The sequence below is a fragment of the Mobula hypostoma genome, chromosome 29 (genome assembly GCF_963921235.1).
Source record: "Mobula hypostoma chromosome 29, sMobHyp1.1, whole genome shotgun sequence".
Classification (NCBI taxonomy): domain Eukaryota; kingdom Metazoa; phylum Chordata; class Chondrichthyes; order Myliobatiformes; family Myliobatidae; genus Mobula; species Mobula hypostoma.
Window position 1 is genome coordinate 3,950,487 of NC_086125.1, and position 10,283 is coordinate 3,960,769.

The following is a 10,283-nucleotide window of genomic DNA, read 5'->3' on the forward strand; positions in this document are numbered from 1 at the left end:
TGGGCTGAACAACAACTGGACCTCTTGACCGTGCCTGCATGCTTTTATGCATTGAGTTGCTGCCACATGATTTGCTGAATAGATTCCATTAAGGAGCCGGTGTAAAGTAGCCACTGGGTGTTCGGCTGATACCTTATCCATTATCCAACACCATTTCCACTACCGCTGGCGCACAGAGGCTGCATTGTGTAGATGCACTGCAGTTACCGGCAGTGGATCGCCACCGTCAACTAGCTGCTTTGAAAGTTACGCAGCGTCCTTACTAGGAAAAGTATTACTGCCCTTTCACTGTCACTGGGTATGTATCCCGCAACCCCTTCCACTGCAGCGGAGGAACTGCGGCAGGTGAAGAAGGCTGCTCGCCCACACCTTCTCCTGAACAGACGACAGTACAGTATTGAAATGGAGTAGTATACACAGTCAAAACATTTCAGATAAGAGGCAGGTTGGAACAAACGCACAGTAATGACAATCTCAGTTAAGAGGAGAATTTCTTCACCTCACCTCCTTTCCGCACTGCAGGAGAGCTGAAAGAGTTTGCGTGTAACAAGACCTTCCAACTTCTGACAGCTTTCGGTGCTGACTCATTCTGTTGTTCTGCTGAAGCCTTCCTCTAGTGCCTTTCATCTAAACGCTAACAAATTAATTAATCGAGGCCCTGTCTCTCAAACAGTGACACCTGCCCGCACCGAAGCAACACATTAGAGAATTCAACTAGAACACGGTGTGTTTACGGCAGAGTTTTCTACAACACATGCAGACATCTGGCGGGACGACATAAAAACACAGTGCAGGGGTTGGAAACTGAGGGGAAAGAAGGCAGAAGAGGTCAATAGGCAAATGAACGCATTGCTATACTGTCCAACTGTTCCCTTTCAGGACACCTTAAAGAACTCACGGACAATAACGTGACTGTACTTTGAACCTTTTCTGTTTAAGGTAGGACGCATGACAGCCTCTTTGCACACAGAAAGTTCATGCAAACTTCAATATTTTTAGAAAGGCGTTAGTTCTAAGTTCGCTTATAACACAGACTGTCCCATCAATGTCTGTCATCGTTCACAGAGCGACCCCTTTCCCCCGAATTGTAATTTCCTATCCTATCAACACCCTCCCACTGTCCACACAGTGCCCCCCACCAGACTTTACCACTCACCAGTGGCCAGTTCACCCATCAACCCGCACCCCTTTGCGATGATGCAGAGGAACCCCCACATGTTCACAGAGAGAACTTGCAAAGTCCACGCATTCAGCTCTGGAGCTCAGGATGGAACCCGGGTCTCGGGAGCTGACAGGTAGCAGCTGTACTTGCTGCCCACAGATTTAGCCCGGACAACAGGGATCAATTACGCATGAGACTGAGAGCTCAGAGTCAGAATCGGGTTTAAAATCACCGGCATATGTCATGAAATTTGTTAAAGTTCAATTCAATACATGATAAATATATATATATATAATCAATTACAGTAAGCATATGTGTAAATTAAATACTTAAATTAAAATAGGACAAAAACAGAAATAAAAATAATAAAGTTAGGCAGCTTTCATGGGTTCAATGTCCATTTAGGAATCGGACGGCGGAGGGAAAGAAGCTGTCCCTGAACCGCTGAGTGTGTGCCTTCAGGTTTCCGTGCCTCCTTCCTGATGGTAACAATGAGATCAGGACATGTCCTGGGTTATTGGGTCCATAATAATGGACGCCGCCTTTCTGAGCCACCGCTCCTTGAAGATGTCTTGGATATTACGAAGGCTAGTACCCAAGATGGAGCTGACTAATTTTATAACTTTCTGTAGTTTATTTCAATCCTATGCAGTAGGTTCCCTCTCATACCACACAGAGCCTGTGCAGCCTGTCAGAATGCTCTCCGCGGGACATCTGTAGAAGTTTTCGAGTTAGATGACAAACCAAATCTCCCCAAACTCCTGATGAAACTTTGCCTCTATCTTGCCTTCTTTAGAGCTACATCGATATGTTGGGACCGGGTTAGATCCTCAGAGATATTGACCCCCAGGAATTTGAAATTGCTCACTCTCTCCGCTTCCGATCCCTCTATAAGTTTTGGTTCGTGTTCCCTCGTCTTACCCGTTCAGAAGTTCACAATCAGACGGAGCCTCGGTTAAATTCACATTGTAAGTACCCCCGTTAGACAACAGCCAGAGGGTCTCACGGTTCTGATAAAGGATCAAGGTTCTGAAACGGCAGATTTGAAGGGCAAACTAGCAGCCCCCAAGACGCGGCTGACAGCTTAGATATCGGGTTACGGTTGCCGGTGCTCGCTATCAGTTTCCAGTGGATAGGAGATGAGACCACGGCTTCCGAAGACTGGGGATGGTCTAACCCAACACCCAGCCGGAGCACAGATCCCCGGCGCTGGAGCAGGAACACCACTACACACCGCTTCCCTGCTGCGAGTTTTCCCCTCCCTGCCGGTGACAAGACACACAACCAACACGGAATGGGAATACGCTTTCATTCCCGCATCCCACATCCGGAAAAAGCCATTCGGACCACTGCCCCTGTTCCTACTCTTTAAAAGAAACTAACGACACCCCCCCCCCGTCCCACTCACCTCTTCTCTAACAACACCGCAAACGTCCCCCTTCGATAGTTATTCAGTCGTCCCGCAGGCTTCCAGAGATCACGACAAACTCGCGGCGTGAAACGGGCAAGTGCGGGAGGGACTCAGTAGGTCGAGTCATTCAAGGGGAGGGGAAGGAACTGCCGAGCTTCGGGGGTGGGGACCCATTTTTCTCCGGTCGGACTCCCACTCGGGACCACGATGCCTAGAATAGCCCGAGAATATTTCGCTCGAGACCGTACCTTTGTGCCGGTGGCCCTCCCGCGGACGAGCAGAAGTAGCCTGATAGACTGAGGCGAACGCGGAGCTCCTTCGCAATGACTCCTCCCGTCTGAGCGGCTCTTGCTGCAAACGGTCCCACCCCTGGGCTGGTGGCTGCTGCGGGGTTGGACCTCCTCACAGGCGATCAACTTGAAAGGGCTGAGGAACACGTTCAGTCGCGACTTTCTCCCCCTCTCTCTCACTCTCTCTCTCTCTCACACACACACACACACACACACTCTCTCTCTCTCACACACACACACACACATACACACACACACACACACACTCACACACACACACGCACACACTCACTCTCGCACACACACACACACGCACACACTCACTGTCACACACACAGACACACACACTCACTCACACACACACACATACACTCACACACACGCGCGCACACACACACACACGCGCACACACACTCACACACACACACACACTCACACACACACACACGCACACACTCACTCTCGCACACACACTCACACACACACACACACACTCACTCTCTCACACACAGACACACACACTCACTCACACACACACACACATACACTCACACACACGCACACACTCACACACACACACACGCACACACACACTCACTCACACACACACACACTCACTCTCACACACACACACACACACATACAAGCAATAGCAGTGGGTTATCTGGAGGTTCCGAGCGATAAACCAGGGTAGGGCACTACAGCAGTTGCTAGGGGGACGGTGGAGGCATTTCTGCCCTCACTGGGCGCTCTACAGCAGGTCGAGGAGAGACCGGTAGGGGAGTGCGGTGGGGGAGGCAGAGAGGTGGCGAGGAGGTGCGGAGGTAGAGGTGGTGAACAGAAGGTGGGGAGGAAAGGTGGAAAGAGGCAGACGAAAGGGGAGAAGGGGTGGTGGAGAAGGGAGTAAGGGAAGATGAGGAGGGAAGGCAGTAGCCAGCGAGTGAGAGAGCAGATTTCTTTAATCAAGCTTCTTGGAGACTTTGTAAATAATCTTCGAGATACGCTTCTCTGCTGTCACCAGAACAGCCGCGTCCCCGCTTTGCCAGCGCGGAAACCGTCGGCGCTGAAAGCGAAAGTCTTTCTCGTTTGAAGGAGACTGAGTTTTAAACAGGCGCACTATCTGCTACAGATGTCCCGCTCTCTGATCTCTCTCTCTCTCTCTCTCTCCCTCTCTCTTTTCCTCTTTCTCCCTCTCTCTCCCTCCCTCTCTCTCTCCCCTCCGTTTCACTCTCTCTCTCCCTCTCTCATCCTCTCGCCCTCTCTCATTCTCTCTCCCCTTCTCATCCTCTCATCCTCTCTCCTCTCTCATCCTCTCTCCCTCTCTCCCTTCTCATCCCCTTCTCATCCTCTCTCCCTCTCTAATCCTCTCTCTCTCTCCCTCTCTCATCATCTCTCCCCTTCTCATCCTCTCTCATCCTCTCTCCCTCTCTCATCCTCTCTCTCTCTCCCTCTCTCATCATCTCTCCCCTTCTCATCCTCTCTCATCCTCTCTCCGTCTCCCATCTCCGATCCTCTCCACAACTCAGTCTGTGTTTCGAGACTGCAGAGAGATATTTCAATCAATTCTGATTTTGCTGATAGTGCAAAAGGTTAAAGTAATTTTACTACCATGTACTATTTTGAGGTTCATTTTCTTGCGGGGGAAATGCAGTAGATTTCCAAAGTACCACATGCAAAATGCTGGAGAAATTCAGCATGTCAGGCAGCCTCTATGGAGAGAAATAAACTGTGTTGGGCTGAGATCCTCCAAAAGGACTGGAAAGAAATGGGTAGAGGTAGAATTAGAAGGTGTGTGCACATGTGTGTGTGTTTAGGGGGTCGAGTAAGGAGGGAAGGTCGATGTTCAAAGTTCAAAGTAAAGTTTATTATCAATGTACATATATGTCACCGTATACAACCCTGAGATTCATTTTCCTGTGGGCATACTCAGCAAATCTATAGAATAGTAACTCCAACAGGATCAATGAAAGATCAACCAGAGTGCAGAAGACAACAAAGCATACAGATGCAAATATAAATACATAGCAATAAATAACGAGAACATGAGATAAAGAGGTAAAGAGTCTTTAAAGTGAGATCATTGGTTGAGGGAACATTTCAATGAGGGAGAAAGTGAAGTTGAGTAAAATTGTCCCTTTTATTCAAGACCCTGATGCTTGAAGGGTAGTAGATGTTCCTCCTGAACCTGGTGGTGTGAGTCCCAAGGCTCTTGTACCTTCTACCTGATGGCAGCAGTGGGAAAAGAGCATGGCCTGGGTGGTGGTGGTCTCTGGTGATGGATGCTGCTTTCCTGTGACAGCGTTTCATGTAGATCTGCTCAATGGTGAGGAGGGCTTTACCCGTGATGTACTGGGCCAATCCACCACTTTTTGTAGGATTTTCCATTCAAAGGCATTGGAGTTCCCACACCAGGCTGTGATGCAGCCAGTCAATATACTCTCCACTACACATCTATAGAGGCTTGTCAAAGTTTCATACATCACACTGAACCTCTGCAAGCTGCTAAGGACGTAAAGATGATATCGTGCTTTCTTTGAAATTGCACTTATGTGCTGAGGGCAGGACAGGTCCTCCGAAACAGTAGCACTCTTGCCATCAGGTTGGAGGCTACCCAGATGGAATATGATGTGTTATTCCTCTAACCTAGGTTTGGTCTTATCATCACAGTACCTCGTTCCCTCCACCGCCACCCCACCTTCTCATCTTGGCTTCTACCCCTTTCCTTTCCAGTCCCGATGAAGTGTGGTCTTTTCAGGTAAAAGGCATCTATCCTATAGCAGAGTGAAATAGGACACAATATTCAATGGTTCAATGGTCCGATCTAATATCAGAGAACATGTATGGTACACAACCTGAAATTCTTGCTCTTCACAGACATGTGCGAAACAGAGGGAAAAACCCCAAGGGATGAATGACAGGAGAATGTTAGAACCTTATCGTTTCCCCCCCTCCCATGTATAAGCAGCAGCAAAACACCAACCCTCCCCCCTCTCCCTCACCCACTTATTCCAGCAGAAAACATCACCCCCCCACCACCACCCACCATGCAAGCAAGAGCAAAGCCTCCAAAGAGACAATGATGGAGAGTTCATCAAAAACCACTGTTCTTCCCATTAGCTCGACATCCCTAAAATTCTTTCTTGCTCACTAATGAGGCATTCAAAGTATTTGGAATATGATGTTCTATTAGCTGCACCCTGTACTGTCCCCATAGGGCACAAATGGTTCAAGTGGCATCTAGATTGCAGGAACTAAGCCTCCACCCAAGGAACACATGATGATCTTTGACAAACTGTCTTCTAAGATATAACACACACAAAATGCTGGAGGAGCTCAGCAGGTCAGACCGCATCTGTGGAAAGGAAGACCCAACCACTGGAGTGGAAAGGAAGGGGGAAGAAGCAGGAATAAGATGAAGGGGGGAAGAAGGAGTACAAGCTGGCAGGTGATAGGTGAAGCCAGTTGAGGGGGGAGGTAGATGGGTGGGGGAGGAAAATGGTGGAAAAGGATAAAGGGCTGAAGGAGAAGGGATCTGATAGGAGACAAGAGTGGATCATGGGAGAAAGGGAAGGAGGAATAGTAACACTCCAAACATGCTGGAGGAACTCAGTAGGTTGGGCAGCATCCGTGGAAATGATCAGTCAACGTTTCGGGTCAGAACCCTTCGTCAGGACTGTAGAGGGAAGGGGCAAAGGCCCTATAAAGAAGGTAGGGGGAGAGTGGGAAGGAGAAGGCTGGTAGGTTCCAGGTGAAAAACCAGTAAGGGGAAAGATAAAGGGGTGGGGGAGGGGAGGCAGGGAGGTGCTAGGCAGGAAAGGTGAAGAAGGAACAGGGGAAAGCACAATGGGTAGTAGAAGGAGGCGGAACCAAGAGGGAGGTGATTGGCAGCTGGGGGAGGGGGCAGAGTGAAATAGGGATAGGGGAAGGGAATTACCGGAAGTTGGAGAATTCTATGTTCATACCAAGGGGCTGGAGACTACCTAGACGGTATATGAGGTGTTGCTCCTCCAACCTGAGTTTAGCCTCATCATGGCAGTAGAGGAGGCCACGTATGGGCATATCTGAATGGGAGTGGGAAGCAGAGTTGAAGTGGGTGGCAACTGGGAGATCAAGTGATTGACAGGTGAGGAGAAGAGAAGGGGTGAGAAAGGGGAATAAAAAAAGAGAGAGAGTGGAAGTCGGAAGTGTTTTCTCAACATTGGCCAAGTCTCCGAACATCAGTAACGTTTCAAAGTGGTCAAACAAATGAGCACTTTTAAAAAAATAAAATGAATAACTTGATTTCAAAGAGCATAAAACTATACTTATTGAAGTCAAAGCTGAGTTTATTGCCGTCTGCACAAGTCCATGTGTGCATAGGTGCAATGAAAAGCTTACTTCCATCGGCATCACAGGTATATTGCATAAGGTGAGCAGTATTCATGAGGTAAACGTAAATTAGTGAAATAAATTATACAGGAAAGAACACAACTAGAACAAAATTAGCCAGCACATTGCGGTGTAAAGTGGTCACGGTGTTGCTATACTGGGTTGGAGGGAAGTAACTCTCCTTGACCTGGTGGTATGGGACATCAGGTTTCAGTTCCTCCTTCCCAAAGGTGGCTGGAAGAAAATGACATGGACTGGATGGTGAGGGTCTTCGATGACAGATGCTGTCTTCTTGAAAGAAGGCATATCAGTTAGCATGACACAATTACGGTCCCAGCAACCTGGGTTCAGAATCGGCGGCTGTCTGGAGGAAGTTTGTATGTTCTCCCCGTGACCATGAGGGTTCCTTCTGGGTGCTCCAGTTTTCTCCCACATTCGAAAGGACATACAATACTGAACAATAGCCAATAGGTGCAGGAGTAGGCCATTCGGCCCTTCGAGCCAGCACCGCCATTCACTGTGATCATGGCTGATCATCCACAATCAGTACCCTGTTCCTGCCTTATCCCCATAACCTTTGATTCCACTATCTTTAAGAGCTCTATCCATCTCTTTCTTGAAAGCATCCAGAGACTTGGTCTCCATGGCCTTCTGGGGCAAAGCATTCCATATATCCACCACTCTCTGGGTGAAAAAGTTTTTCCTCAACTCTGTTCTAAATGGCCTATTCCTTATTCTTAAACTGTAGCCTCTGGTTCTGGACTCACCCATCAGTGGGAACATGCTTCCTGCCTCCAGCGTGTCCAATCCCTTAATAATCTTATATGTTTCAATAAGATCCCCTCTCAGCCTTCTAAATTCCAGAGTATACAAGCCCAGTCGCTCCAATCTTTCGACGTATGACAGTCCCGCCATCCCGGGAATTAACCTTGTGAACCTACGCTGCACTCCCTCAATAGCAAGAATGTCCTTCCTCAAATTTGGAGACCAAAACTGCACACAATACTCCAGGTGTGGTCTCACCAGGGCCCTGTACAGCTGCAGAAGGACCTCTTTGCTCTTATACTCAATTCCCCTTGTTATGAAGGCCAGCAGGCCATTAGCTTTCTTCACTGCCTGCTGTACCTGCATGCTTGCTTTCAGTGACTGATGTACAAGAACACCTAGATCTCATTCTGCTTCTCCTTTTCCTAACTTGACTCCATTTAGATAATAATCTGCCTTCCTGTTCTTACCACCAAAGTGGATAACCTCACAATTATCCACATTAAACTGCATCTGCCATGCATCTGCCCACTCACCCAGCCTGTCCAAGTCACCCTGCATTCTCATAACATCCTCCTCACATTTCACACTGCCACCCAGCTTTGTGTCATTGGCAAATTTGCTAATGTTACTTTTAATTCCCTCATCTAAATCATTAATATATATTATAAACAGCTGCGGTCTCAGCACTGAACCCTGCGGTACCCCACTGGTCACCGCCTGCCATTCCGAAAGGGACCCGTTAATCGCTACTCTTTGCTTCCTGTTAGCCAGCCAATTTTCAGTCCATGTCAGTACTCTGCCCCCAATACCATGTGCCCTAATTTTGCCCACTAATCTCCTATGTGGGACTTTATCAAATGCTTTCTGAAAGTCCAGGTACACTACATCCACTGGCTCTCCCTTGTCCATTTTCATAGTTACATCCTCAAAAATTTCCAGAAGATTAGTCAAGCACGATTTCCCCTTTGTAAATCCATGCTGTTAGTAGGTTCATTGGTCATATGGGTGAACGGGCCAGTGTGGGCTCGTTAGGTTGGAAGGATCTCTTACCCTATCTCTAAGTAATTGAAAGAAAGTGTTTCCTATGGATGCTACTGATAGTGGGGATGGATGTGTCCATGATGGATTGGGTTGAGTCCACTATTGACTACAGGCCATGGCGAACCAGTCAGTTAAAACACAGAAGTTCTTAAAATGAAGTTAAACAAAAAACACTTCCTAAAACTTAGGACTCAGTGGTACAGCTGGCCGAGCTGCTGTGTCCACCTCAGCCACCCAGCTTTAAACATGATTCTCAGCGCTGTCTGTGTGGAGTTTGCCCACTCCCTTTATTGACTTGCGGGTTCCCCCTCCACCACCCACCCCCCCATCCCCGCCACCAGAACCATAATGAAGAGCCTGCATCAGCCAGGCCATGCTCTCTTCTCGTTACTGCCATTGGGAAGGAGGTACAGAAGCCTTAGGTCCCACACCACCAGGTTCAGGAACAGTTATTACCCTACAGCCATCAGGCTCCGGAACCAGTGTGGATGACTTCACTCACCTCAACACTGAACTGATTCCACAAACTACAGACTCATTCTCAAGGACTTGACAACTCATGTTCTCAGTATTCCTTATCTACTTATTTATTATTATTTTTTGTACATTAGTTGCCAGTCTTTGTGCAAATTTTTTACAAAGTTGTTTCTATTGTAGTTCTGCAAGAAAATGAATCTCAGGGTAGTATATGGTGACATAAACAATCTTTATTAATACATTTACTTTGAACTTTGAATACAGTAGGTTAAGATTAGATTATGAGAACACTCAGTCCTCTTTTATTGTCATTTAGAAATGCATACATGCATTAAGAAATGATACAATGTTTATCCGGAGTGATATCACAGAAAACAGGACAAACCAAAGACTTACACTGACAGAACCACATAATTATAACGTATAGTTACAGCAGTGCAAAGCAATACCATCATTTGATGAAGAATAAACCATGGGCACGGTAAAAAAAGTTTCAAAAGTCCCCAAGTCGATCGACTCCCGAGTCCCTGATAGCGGTGGCAAAAGGAGAAATTCCCTGCCATACACCTCCAGGCACCGTCAACTTGTCGATGCCTTGGAAGCAGCCGACCACAGCCGACACTGAGTCCATCCGTCCGAAAACTCCGAGCTTCCGACCAGCCTCTCCGATACAGCCTCCTGAGTGCCTTCGACCTACTCTTTACTCTACTATCACGTTGTTATCTCAATGTTGTTACTGCCTTTTCCTTGTATTACCTCAATATAG

The 10,283-nt window shown here is 47.6% G+C and overlaps 1 protein-coding gene across 2 annotated transcripts in view; it reads right to left on the bottom strand.

The window, feature by feature from the left end:
* LOC134339475 (prostaglandin E2 receptor EP1 subtype-like) overlaps positions 1-3,041 on the bottom strand; it is a 37,894-nt gene extending 34,853 nt beyond the window's left edge. The window contains exon 1 of one of the 2 annotated variants that reach the window (XM_063036014.1): positions 2,822-3,041. The gene's annotated coding sequence lies outside the window, so the exon portion shown is untranslated. The other variant, XM_063036012.1, reaches the window with a different exon arrangement.
* Between the last annotated feature and the right edge of the window lie 7,242 nt (positions 3,042-10,283).